The following is a 14001-nucleotide window of genomic DNA, read 5'->3' as shown; positions in this document are numbered from 1 at the left end:
ATTTGTATTGCAAAATGCAATGCTAAATCAACAAATCCATATAGTTTAGCTAGTTCTTACTAATTGATAAATCAAACAGCCAAGTTTAAAAAAGATTTGAAGACCAAAATTATCATTTGAAAGTTTCTAACATAAAGCCTACTATTGCTCAGAGTATGATCACACTAGTGGATGAAAAGACCCTTGTCCACTTTCCTTATCCTCTTACAGTATTTCAGCATCTCCATGAAAAATGGCAAAGGGTAATGTCTGCCTCATGGCTGAAAACAGAACATCAGACAAATGCTTCTGTCTGAGGAGATCCTTGAACTTTCAAGAATATCCCATGTAAGCTGACCTGAGAGGTCACCAACCCCTAAATACAAGTCTACAAACACTATAAGGCTGCACCATTTTGTCCCAACATCCCAGTTTCCCCAGTGCAAACAGCAAAGTGTATAAGAGCTGAGGTTGAGGATGTGGGAATGGATTTGGATTAAGAAAACAGAAAACTCCCATTGCAGACACATCACCTCAAAGAGGGCAGTGCCTTGCCTTTGGTTGGCAACTTATGGCCACTTCTTTGGAAGTTGGACTCTGGAAACCACCCACCTCCCCTTATGGTCACATTTCCCCTCTAAGTAGCACTGTTCACTGAGTTGCCTTTTAGAATAAGTCCATGCTATCTCCCTGTCACAGGTCCACATTTGGTCCCCAGACACTCATATCTTTGTGCCATTATCTCTACAAGAACACATGGCTCCATGGCTCCAAATACGGTCCTCACTACTTCACTATCGAGCAGGGCAGCTCCAGCCATAGCCTATCATTTTTACTTTTTGCCTAACAAGAGTCAGTCCCAAGTCCTTAAGCTGCCTCATCTCCAGAAAGAATAAACATCTGAAGTAGTCTATAAAGCAAAACAATTTCAAAAATAACAACATGCTTGGAACTTGAAACATGTTCTTGGAACTGTAGAAGAAAATAAGCAAAAATAGAAAGAAAAATCTAAAAAAGAATAATAATAAAGTAAGACCAACTGTAGCATATGTTAAAATATATAGTGACAATAACAAAATTCTTAATACCACCTATCAATGGGGTCAGAAGGGCTGGGGCAATGCTACAAGCCTCACCAAGTGTGAAGGAGAACCCACAGGAAGAAGGCACAGGTGTTCACAGTCTCTCCCTACCCCATGGAGACACACTGGGACTGGGCACAGGTTGACTTTCTCATGGAACCCAGCAGTGGGACTCTGCCACACTGCTGCTCTCCATCATCATAGGGTTCATGTAGAAACCATCTGCCCAGACAGCTGCATGTTAATACCAGAAGCACGTGAAGATCTTGTAGGAGGTTGAAACCATACTGACCCTTCTCCCTGGGAGGATAGGAAGCCATGGATCCTAACTAGAGTGATGCAATGCAGAGAGAGCTACCAGGGAGAGTCAAGGACAGTCCTCTCTCAGCAACTAGGCAGAAGCAAAACATAATAAGATCCAAATGAGTATGAGAATTTAGTAAATGGTAAAAATAAGGTATCAAATAATGGAGGAAAGACAGATTACTCAAAACACAGTATTGAGATCATGAGATCCAACTTGAAGTGAATTCCAAATGTATGAAAGATTTAAAGATTTTTTTAAACAATAAAACCATGGCAAAAAATACATATATACTCATATATATGCATGTATATTACATTTTCCAAGTGCAATGAGAACATGCCATGCACACTGCTCTGAATTCTGCTTGTTTTCATTTAGTTACACACATAACATTTATACAAACACATACATACATATATATGCATAAATATATACTATCTCTCTGAAAAAATAAGCAATTGACAACAGTGACAGCATCTGGAGATAAGTAATGATTGAGTATGACAGAGAGACATAAAAAAAATAAGTAAACTCTTAAGAAAATTTTTAAAAATTCAAGTTAATTAAATTTTACAGAAATATATGCATAAGCTAAACTATTGCTTCTCTCCAAATTCGCATGTTGGAGTCCTTACTTCCAGTACCTCAAAATGGGACTATATTTGGAGATAGATTCTTTAAGGAGATAATTAAGTTAAAATGAGGTCGTTAGGGGATGGGATAGAAGGGCGAAGGGTATTAAAGACGTGATGAGCCGTGGGTGTTGTATGTACATGATGAATCACTGAATTCTACTCCAAAAACCAATATTGCACTGTATGTTAACTAAGTAAAATTTAAATTAAAAAATAAATAAATAAAGGTCATTAGTTTGAACCCTAATCCAGTATGACTAATGTCCCTATAAGAAGAGATTAGGATCAGCCATGTGTAGAGGGAAGAACATGTGAAGAACTAGGGAGAAGATGACCATCTACAAGCCAAGGATAAAGGTCTGAAAGAAACGAACCCTGCTAACACTTTGATCCCAAACTTCCAGGCTTTAGGATCGTGAAAAAATACATTTCTGTTGCTTGGACCACCCAGTCTGTGGTACTTTTTTATGGTAGTCCTAGAAAACTAATACATATTATATGTTACCATATGTATAATATATTATATATAACATATATGCATATGTGTATATTTAAACATATATGCACATATGTAAATATGTAGTAATGCAAAATTGAAAGCAAGATTTAATTGGATTTTATTAATTTTGTCTACAGTAATAACTTTAAATGAATGTTTTCTTTACTATAAGATTTATGTTAATCCACTTGAGTCCTAGAATTCTTTATTTTTTAAATAAAACTCAGGTTATTGTCATTATTTTTTTCCGTACACAAATGCTGAGTTTTAAAGGTCAATTGCCCTTAATTACTTGGGCAAAAGAGATAAATATATATATATATTTATAAAACAGCCTCTTCAGGTCATTCACAAAATTATTGGTGGTCTCATTGTATATCTTATAGAAAGTGCTTTTTATAAATTACCCTCAGAATTCTAAAGTGGAACAGCAGTTACCATTCATTTTCACTTCTTTGATTAGAACTAAAGCGAGAACCAAACAGCTAGTTTCTGAAGCTCAGGAGCACCTGTTATCTGAGGATAACCTCCCAAATGCAGGATTGTTGAGGGAAAATAGCAGACAGTTCTAATGGGGGATAGAAACCTGGAGTGATTTACTAAATGTAAAAAAAGCGGGTCTGAGTTTACTTAAAAATGCTTTATTTCTGCTTTTATTTTTCACCCCTGGCTCAGACTCACAATTTAAAATAAGCAACATATGCTGTCAATTTTATAATTTACAGTGAAAATGAACCAAGGAGGAATACACAGCAAACCAATACATTCAGATTGGAAATATTTGATTTTTGGATAGCCGAACAGGAAAATAATTTCAAAGGGAATGATGGCAGGAGCCACAGGTTCTTTGATGTTTGCCTCTTTCCCCGCGGAGCACTATCCTTTTCCAGACTCGGCCTGTTTGCAGAAGCAGCTGTGCTCATCACTAAACACCAGATTCCTTCCTTTATTTTCTCCACTTTGAATCTGCAAAATATTTAAACTTTTTCCAAGTAATGTTGGACATGATAATTTAATGGATGTCAATTTTAAAGGAAGGGATTCTCCTTCTGTTGTAGCTCAGAGCTCCACTCACCATCCCACAGTAACAGCAATAAGTGAGGTGATTTGTGTTTTCACTTTCGTGATGCAGAAGCTGATAATGAATTTAACCGATTAGGTGCCTAATCCCTTCCCTTTAGAAGTTTGCAACCTCTGGTAGAACCTCTTATTCCACTGACAAAGAACAACAGAATGAGGACATAATACCAGAAGACCAAATACCTGTTCATGTCATAGACCTTTTTTGGGACATGAAGGGAAACAAGTCATGGTCACACAGAGATTCACAGAGGGACTAGAGGCTGCAGAATAAGGAACAGGTAGCATTGGCACACTCACTGCCTGGATTTCCAACTGATCTGGGCAGATTCTTCAATGAGAGTAAAATTTCAGAAGCTCTTGAAATGACGGAATCAAGCTGTGTTTTTCCAGAGCAGGTAATTTCTCAAACATTCTAGAACCTAGTTGTATTCTACACTTGACTCAAGAGCATGACGCAGACTGTGTGCTTGGCCTGTATCTATCCTTTTTCTGGGGGTGGTCTATGCAGGTAATAGAGATAAAGGGAAAACTTCAGAAACTAGAAAGTGAAGTTTAATCATCAGGATGTATTAGTTGTACAATGAGTAGCCAGGTATTGATTTAAATAAATAGTGACATCATTTCTAATGTATTATTAGAACCACTTTCCCACCATTCATCTGTTACATAAATAACTCAAAAGTCAGGTGTATGCATGGTACTATTCTAGATCCCCTTCCAAATGCATTTTGTTTTTTTTTTTCAAACTTCAAATTTTTGTAAGATTGTATTTATTTGAGACAGAGAGAGAGGAGTGAGCCAAAAAAGGGGGAGAGAGGGACAAGCGAACTTCATGCAGAGCCAGATGGGCAGGCTCAATCTCAGAACCCTGAGATCATGACCTGAGCTGAAACCAAGAGTTGGACACTTAACCAATGGAGCCACCCAGACACCCCTGAATATTTTTTAATACAAAAATTTTTGCCTATTTTACCTTCAATGGGTAAAAAGTGGCAACATAGCTAGAAATATTGTGGAATATGAATGAACCAAATAATACCAGTGTGGTCTATCCAGAGCCACTCTGTCTGATATAGTAGCTCCTAGCTACACATCACTTTCTAAGTTAGTTGAAATTAAGTAAAATTTAAAATTCATTTCCTCAGTCACAGTGGCCACATTTCAAGTGCTTAATAGCAACCAATGGCTAGCAGCTTTCATACTTGGTGGTGCCATCAGTGAACAAATATTCCGTTACTGCAGAAAGTTATAGTGGATGCTGCTGAGCTAGACACATTTGAAAGTTGTAGCTGAGAGGATTATTGGGTGGTTGTTCCCTCCAGGGCATCTTGAGTTTCCACTCAAAAAAGAGAGTAATTGGGATCCCTGGGTGGTGCAGCGGTTTAGCGCCTGCCTTTGGCCCAGGGCGTGATCCTGGAGACCCGGGATCGAATCCCACGTCGGGCTCCCGGTGCATGGAGCCTGCTTCTCCCTCTGCCTGTGTCTCTGCCTCTCTCTCTCTCTCTGTGACTATCATAAATAAATAAAAATTAAAAAAAAAAAGAGTAATTGTTGCTTTTTGTCTGTTATTATATATCCACGAAGGAGAGCTTTAAATGGCTTGGAATCATTAATTTCTCTAACTATCCCATACTCTGTAAAAATTATTCCAAAAGGAACAAAACAGATGTTTTGTTGGAGAGAAGAGGCTTAAACTTCAGTGGCAGTGCTGGAAGCGGTAGGAGAGGAGGTAAGTTACTGACTTAGGTAATCTCCTGCCATACAAACAAAAAGGCAAATGAGAAGGTAGAGTGAAGGGAAAAGTTCTTTTGTAGAACTCTACGTACGAAGTCCAAGGTGAAACTATCTTCCTATAGAACAAGTGAAAGTCTAGCCACAGGCACACTTCGATCATCTTCCATTCATTCAGACAGGCACTTAAGAGGGCTCAGAACACATTCATTTTGATTTCCATTAGTAAAAGACATAACAGAAGGAAAAGAAGGTTAAGAAACAAAATGTCCATTTGACATTTCTGGCTAAGTTGCTTAATAAATGTTTTTCATGCATAGAAAACGTAAAAGCCCCCATTTTAAGAGGTCACTTCAGACATCTTTGCTACCATCATTAGGGTATGTTTAGAGAGAAAGGAGCAGTAGCCTCCTTTTTAAAAGCACCAGCTTTACTAATTATCTTAAATAATTTGTTTTTATGTTATTTCACGTCACCCAAATTTTTCCTTCCACTCCAACTTTGCCACTTTGGCTTTTCTTCACCTAGCAATTAAAGTCCTTCAGGGAAGCCAAATTATAAGTAGAGCAGCTGCTGGGAGCTGAGATAGAGGCAGGAATTTGTGAAGTGGTTTCCTTAGCAATGGGAATGATTCGAATGTTTTCAGAGCTAATCTGTTCGCTTCTCCTGTCTCTCTCTACTTCCTTTACCATCCTCATAGCCTCATTCACAAACCTATTTTTCCTCTGGCCTCATGCACATTTTTGTTATTTACCTTAGGACATATTTAAATTTATTATTGTTTTCATATACACCCTTTAAAATCCTGAGTGTTGTATTTACCATTATTTAACAGTGCTACTTACCAAGTGTAGGGAGGCTGAACAGTGGCCCCAAAGATATCAGATCCTATTCCCTGGGACCTGTAAATGATGGCACTATGGAAAAGTGGAATTCACAGATGTGATTAGGTTGAGGGTGGTGAGATGGAGAAGCTATCTTGGATTACCCGGGTGAGCCCTGAATACCATCACACCTGCCTATAAAAGAGGCATAGGAAGGGGCACTTGGATGGCTCAGCCAGTCAAGCGTCTGGCCCTTGATTTTGGCTCAGGTCATGATCTCAGGGTTGTGGGATCAAGCCCATCCATTGGGTTCCATGCTGGGCATGGAGTCTGCTTGAGATTCTCTCTCTCCCTCTCTCTCTGACCCTCCCCTACCCCCTCTCCCCCCAAAAAAAGGTATAGGAAGATGACATACACACACACACACACACACACACACACACACACACACCTCTATGAAGATGGAAACAGATTACAGTGATGCAGCCAAAGGTAAGGAATGCCAGAAGCCACCAGAAGTTGGTAGAGACAAGAAAGGATCCTCCCCTAGAGGCTCTGAAGGGAGTATAATCCTGCTGACACCTTGATTTCAGATTCTGAGTTCCAAAACTGTGAAAGAATAACTTTCTGTTGTTTTAAGCACCAAGTCCATGAGAACTGGTTATAACCTCCCCCAGGAAACTAATACACCAAGGACAATTAAAAAGTAAAAATATCCTTATTTTTCAAACAGGCATAAAATTTACATTTTATTCTATGCTAGAAGTCCAAAGACAAGAGCATGAGCACACCATAACTAATTAGAATCTTTTTTTGATTACTACCTACAGACACTGTCAGAAAGGTGGATTGCTCATTCTTAAAGCTAGAAATAATCCCACACACTTGCTCTAAAAGGCAATGATGGCTCCAACAATATCATTAACATATTTCCTCTAGAGCAACTATTGAAGCGAGTGGCTACTTCCAAGGCAGGAATAGAAGAATATTGACAAAGAAGGAAGCCACTTCGTCCTTCAACTCTGTTTTGCGGATAAGCAATCCTATCTAGGGCAAGAAAATAAAAAGACAGCCCCACTCCTGCCCTTGGTGGAGGAGCCTGGAGCCAGCTGGGTTGCCTGTGACAGAGGGAGCAGCTGTGCAGGGTGGTTCTCCCAGATGCCAACTGGTAATATGCAACGACAGCATGCAGGTGCCTCTCTAGGCTTGTGAGTTGTCAAGTGTTTATTAAGCCTTTGGGATTGGGGATAAATTAGCCTGCCTAAAAAGATTGAAAAGAAAATTTGGATTTCCCAGAAATGTATTCTGTTCTGTAAACAGAAAGACTTGGATACAGAAAGTTCTGTAAATGATGCCATAGCAGAGGCCCCTTGAGGAAAATGCAAAATAGAGTTTCCTTCCTTAGTGCAATTTTGTTCTACTTGAGTGAGTGCCTTGAAGAGATGGCCTAGTGCTGGCTGGTGTTTCAAATGTATTTCCTACCCTCCTAGTTTAAGGACTCGGAAAAAGTTGTAGGCTGTCCATGTAGAGTGCAAAAGTCTGGCCCCTCGCAGATATCACTTGGTTGTATCACTTGTGAGAGAAGACATGAAAATCAAAGGGGCAATAAAAAGAGAAAAGGCCTGGAGGCTTTCCAAGTCATCTGAATGATGTCTTACCATAATCTTATAGGAGTCCAGCACTTGCATCTGGAGATACGCAGCAGAAGAAAAATGAAATAATGTGTATGTAGTAATTGTTATGCAATGAGTACTGTGCTAGTTGCCTTACATCTGTTTTTCATGTAATCCCTTACAAAAACCCTATAAGGTGTAATTCTCCCACAGTCTATAAGATTTACCTGTCTCTATAGAGACAGAGATTAAATAATTTTACTCAGATCATTCAGACAGGAAGTGAAGAAATCAAATTTTGAACCCAATTCTGTGTGACTCCAAAAGGTACATTCCATCATTACACCTCACCAAGATCCCTACGAGAACTCAATGAACCCTGAAAAGTCCATCAGATTGATGGTGCTTCTATTTCTTCCATCAGTGAGAACAGAAAAACCAGAAATGGCCACGGTCTTCAAAATGGGAGAGATGAGAGACAATCTTTATGAGACTTGGAAAGCAGCTGGAATGTTTCAGGATGGGACAGACTTACACCTACTGTTAGGACAAAATAAGCTAAAAAATTCCCCAACTCTTTTTTTCCCCCAGCTCCACATATGTCTATACCACTCGTTTATTAGGAAAGAAGCATATATTCTAGAAGGAAACTTTTCTTTGTTGGAGTGATGCCTTCATTGATTAAGGTAAGAAGCCTTTTTAATGAAAATCAAGCCCAGAAAGAAAAAATGTATATTTACAGACTAAGATCAGCTTATCATCTTTGCAGGAAACTTATATTAGCAGAAAGAATATGCTTCCCTCACATAAATTGGATTTGGTAGTCTTTGAAAGAAAATGAACTCTTGTGTTGACAAAGTGTGCTGCCTGTATGTATTTTAGGAAGAAATATTGCCACTGAATAACGGAAAGTGGAAAATCAGAGAGAGGAGGCATCCATTGATTTATACCTTTCTCTCTTTCCAAGAGAATAGAACTCAAGGCTACCTGTGAATCAGTCAAACACCAAGCCTAGAAAGACCCTATTATATCTAACCCAAAATGGTAGCAAAAAGAAGGGCCCACCATACTGATTTCATTTCAAAGAAGATAATTCCCTTTAGGAATAACAAGATACTGGTGGTTATGAAGAAAACAAAGAGTATTTTGAACTTAAGTCATCTTAGTTTCTATGGACCACAACTCCACCCCAACCAGAGCCATGTGAGTTTCAGGTTGAAATTTAGTTTCTAACTGAGAAACAGGTAAAAGGGGAAGAATCCTTAAGTACCCACTCCTTTGGAGGTCAAACTACGGATATTAAATACTCTTAGGTGGAGAAGAATCCTAGGAAAGAGGGAAATTATCTACATGATGGCATTTAAGGACTTCTGGATTGGCTGAGACTGGCTAGAACTTCTATTAAGGTTGTTAAGATAGGACTGAAGGGACATTGATGAGTGTATTGGGCATTGTTGGTTGGTTATCTGCATTCATTTCATGCCTCCTCCATTGGCAGCCACGATATGGTTTAAATAGTTTTAGACCCCAGTCCAAGTTTCAAGACTAAGAATTGACATATTTTTCATGGCATGCTTTGCTGTGAATGCTAAAAGAGAAATACAAAGTTTAATTAAGAGAGTTGAGTATTAAGGAAGGGTTTTTTAATTTAAAAGAAACAAAGCATGTTCCTTATCAAACAATTTAGAAATACAGAGATGTGAAGAAAAATAATCTTAATAAAAATAAATATTTTATTTAATAAAATAATTTTATTTATTTATTCATGAGAGACACACAGAGAGAGGCAGAGACAGGCAGAGAGAGAAGCAGGCTCCTGTGGGGAGCCCTATGTGGAACTCGATCCCAGGACCCCGGGATCATGACCAGAGCCAAAGATAGGCACTCAGCCACTCAGCCACCCAGGCGCCGCGAAGTTTATATATTGATGTTAATGACCCAGTGTGTAGGAAGAAATTAATGATGAAGAAAAGAAACATTTGTAGGGACAAGTCTGTATGTTCTTTAATGGAATGATTATCAGCTCTTGAAGAGATGGGCAATCACTCTCTGGACAAGAAAGAAGGTGGGAACCATAGCAGGTGGTTTGGCAGATATGGTGGAGAAAGAATGTGGAGACTATTCTGATGGTCTCTATTTTTTCAGGAAAATAATCAGGTAAGAATGAGAAAGTAGATATTAAAGAGTTAAAGAATGAGGAATAAATGTTTCATAGTTGAAAATTGACTGTATAACAATTATCCATATGTATATACATTAAAATATGGATAAAACTGATAGAATTTCAATGAGAGTTTAACAACTCCACAGTCCTTTTCAAGAGGTATTGGCACACTACTCTCAGAGGTGTGAGCAACCAGACAAAAGTTGTGAAAAGTATGGAAGATTTGAGCAACACAATTAATAACTAATAATCAATATCTATTAATCCAATAGAAAGAGAGCTTCCTATGCCATCACTCCCCCTTAAAAAAAAAAAAAACTACTTCAAATCATCTACATGCAAGATTGCTAATAATGTTTCAACAAGGCCCAATAATGATCCCCATACAGGTTGTTCTCTGACCCATCCTAAGAAAATTAGAAGGCAACAATAAGCCTCTTCCTACTCCAAAAACATTTCAAACTAAAAAACAAACAAAAAACTCCTAAATAATTTGTGGGTTAAAGAGAAAATACCAATATACAATAGAAAATATTTGCAACTGAACAATGAAAGTGGTACATATTAAAAAACCAGAGGATGTAGCAAAAAGCAAAGCATGTTCCTTATAAAACAATTTAGAAATACAGAGAGATGTGAAGAAAAATAATCTTAATCCTGCCACCCAGAAATAATCCGTTATCATTTGCTGTATATGTTTCCAGGCTTTCCCTGTCCTTGTTAGCCTATTGGTGAGTCTCAATCTGCAGGCTGAATGGAGAAAGGGCTTCAGAGCATCCTTCAAAACAAAGATCAGTTTTTTCCTAAGGAGTTTTATAGAGTAAAAGATTTTTCATTTCATATCTTAGTCAAACATAATCTTTTTCATTATACTACTGTATCATTTACTTTTATTTATTTTCCCACTGTAAATTCATGCTTGCAAAGAAGGCTCTCTGTAGTTCCAAAATCTTTGCTTCATCTCCGTTTAATATGGTTTCAGAAGGGAGCTTCTAATTTTATTGGCTCACCTGTTTATTTTTAACATCATCAACCAGTTACCACTTATGAGATAATCAATCTTTCCCCCAAAGACCTAAAGTTGTGTCTTTTCTAACCTATTAATCCATGTTTAAAATAGCCCTTGCTGTATGAGAAAACACACCAAACTTAGTGACCTTCAACACTAAGAAATTATTATTCCTTACAAGTGTTCAGGTCAGCTAGGTTACTCTCTGGTTGCGGCTGAGCTCAGCCATGCCTCCCAGTTAGCTTGAGTAGTAGGAGACCAGGATCACAGATGAGCACTCTCATGGATTCTGAGGTGGGGAGGCTATAGAACGGTCTAGCATGACCTTGTTGGGACGTTTGCGCTGCCTTCCAGTTGTCCCTGACATGCATTTGTCTCTCACATCATTCATGCTGACCGAAGCATGTGTTCATCGTAATTACAGAGAAGCAGGAAAGAATAAGAACAGTGACTCAAGAGGGCAAGTCCTCATGTGTAAGAGCCTCCTCAGCTTAATAGTGTATCACATTGACTAACTTCCCACTGGCCACCGAGACCCACGGCTGCGCCAAGAATCAGGTACCAAAATATGGTGCAAAATACAATGTGAATACAGGAAGGCCGTTGATATGAGCTATTCATGAAATCAGTCTGCCACGACCTACGTCCAGTTATGAAAGTTCAATAAGCAGCTTAATATAGAGTAGACAAAATTCAACTTCCTACAAACTTTTAAAAGATTCTATTTCTGGGAAATCTATCAAATAAATTTTATTGTGAAAACTATCTCTTCTTTCATTCTACCTTTTTACTGTTTAATGTTGTCTACAGTTGACTCTTGAACAACATGGGTTTGAACTGTATGCGTTCACTTATATGCAGATTTTTTTCCAGTAAATACAGTACAATATTTTCTCTGCCTTATGATTTTTCTTAACACTTTCTTTAGCTTTCTTTATTATAAGGATACAGTATATGGCATATATAATATATAAACTATGTGTTAGTGGATGGTTTATGTTATCAATAAGACTTTCTGTCAACAGTAGTCTATTAGTAGAGTTTTGGACGAGTTAAAATTCATACAATGGATTTTTGACTGTGCAAGTGTAGGTGGGCTGGTGTCCTTAACTCCCACGTTGTTAGAGAGTCAGTTGTATTTTTCACTTGTATATTTCTTTTTCAATCAAATATTTTTTGGTTTGGCTATTTTGTACTTTCATCTATTTTATCATGCTTTCTGAAACTAATAATACTCATTCTCATCTTTTCTATTCTTGTTTTGTTTCCTGGTCTAAGTCAATGTGCTGTAATTTGTAAAACATTTCTTGTTCCAAAATTGAATGCAAATGCTTTTAGTTATTCTACATTAAATATAAGGCTATCCGGGATCTCTGGGTGGTTCAGCGGTTTGGCGCCTGCCTTTGGCCCAGGGCGCGATCCTGGAGACCCGGGATCGAATCCCACGTCGGGCTCCCTGCATGGAGCCTGCTTCTCCCTCTGCCTGTGTCTCTGCCTCTCTCTCTCTCTCTCTCTCTATGTCTATCATGAATAAATAAATTGTTAATAAATAAATATAAGGCTATCCATCAATTTAAGACAGCTATTTCTTATACTGTGGAAAATTTCTCAGTCTATATAATAACATTTTTTGCTCATTCAGAATGCAGTTGTACTTAATATAGCTTAGTTTATCAAGATGATCGAAAACTTTTCCCTTGGATATAAGTGTGATGAACTATGTCAATAAGCTTTGTAGTGTGGAATTACTGAAAAAAAATCCATTAGAAGTGTTGAATTATTCTTACAGTGCCTGATTTACTAACATGTAATATTATTCATGTTATATTCATGTGGTTCATTTGTAATATGGCATGTGTTTGGGGAAAACTGCAGAAATTTTAGCATTAAATTGAATTGGGAAGATTTCTACTTCCCTGAAGAGTTAAATAGTTTCTATAGTTTCTGTTTCTTTTTTTTTAAAGATTTTTTTAAATTTTTATTTATTCATGAGAGACACAGAAAGAGAGGCAGAGACATAGACAGAGGGAGAAATAGGCTCCCTTCCGGAAGCCTATTGCAGGACTCCATCCCAGGACCCCAGGATCATGCCCTGAGCCAAAGGCAGACATTAAACCACTGAGCCACTGAGGTGCCCCAGTGGCTCTGTTTCTGGTGAGATCTGGAGTATCTCACCTATCAAATTTTTTCAGCTTGCTTTTAATAATCAGAAACCCAATTTAAACTAGATTAAATATAAACATATAAACAAGCAAATCGTGTTGGCTTGTAGAACTGACAAGTTCCATGTTGGCTTCAGGCTCTGCTGGCTTCTGGTGCTCAAATGTTGTCTGGAAGACTCTACACCATTTTCCATGCCTCAGCTCTACTTTCTCTTGTGATTTCTTTGTTTTTCGATAGATTTAACTCATGTACTATAAAATATGGTCTATATTTTGATCTTACAACCATAAAGGAAAAATGACCCTCTCTAACTTCATGTGTATACATGTAGTAACAGTGGCTGATCTTGTTTGAATGACACACCAATCACCTGGACGATCACTGTGGCAAAGGAAGTGGGGCATGTTATTGGTCAGACTCAAGTCACGACCAACAGAGGTAGACAGAGCTGTTAGTACATTTTGAAATTTACTAATTTATTAAGTGATCCACTGCACTGTCCTCTTGATGAAATATTTTAGTTACCCCTTATATCTCTATTTTACTAATCATTTTTGGTGTCCTAGGCCATTAAGTATTTTTAGAGGAAAAAAACAAACAAATATATTTAGAGGAAAACAAACCATGTGAAACTAATATAGGAAATTTTAAGATTACAGTATAATAAACACTTGAAAGGATCATCAGACATATTTTTAAATCTAACAATTATTAATGTTCTTATTACTTTCTGTATTCAAATTTAAAATGTAAAATTTTTAAATTGTATTTTCATTTTCTGCCTACATATATGGAATATGTTAGCACTGAGTTTATCCTAAATATAAACTTCTTCACTTGCCTATCCTTGATCAGAATTCCCTGTTGACTATTCATTTTTGAATACAGAAATTGTTTTTTAGCATAAACTGA

General features: G+C 37.7%; 1 long non-coding RNA gene across 1 annotated transcript in view; it reads right to left on the bottom strand.

Annotated features, from left to right (window-relative positions):
* Positions 1 to 3155: 3155 nt before the first annotated feature.
* The window catches only part of LOC144284319 (uncharacterized), a 75707-nt gene continuing 64861 nt past the window's right edge, over positions 3156 to 14001 (bottom strand). The window contains exon 3 of the long non-coding RNA XR_013352691.1: positions 3156 to 3468. This is a non-coding gene — a long non-coding RNA (uncharacterized LOC144284319). The remainder of the gene's footprint in view (positions 3469 to 14001) is intronic.

This window comes from Canis aureus, chromosome 1, assembly GCF_053574225.1.
Source record: "Canis aureus isolate CA01 chromosome 1, VMU_Caureus_v.1.0, whole genome shotgun sequence".
Taxonomy (NCBI): domain Eukaryota; kingdom Metazoa; phylum Chordata; class Mammalia; order Carnivora; family Canidae; genus Canis; species Canis aureus.
This window is presented reverse-complemented; position numbering and strand designations above follow the sequence as displayed.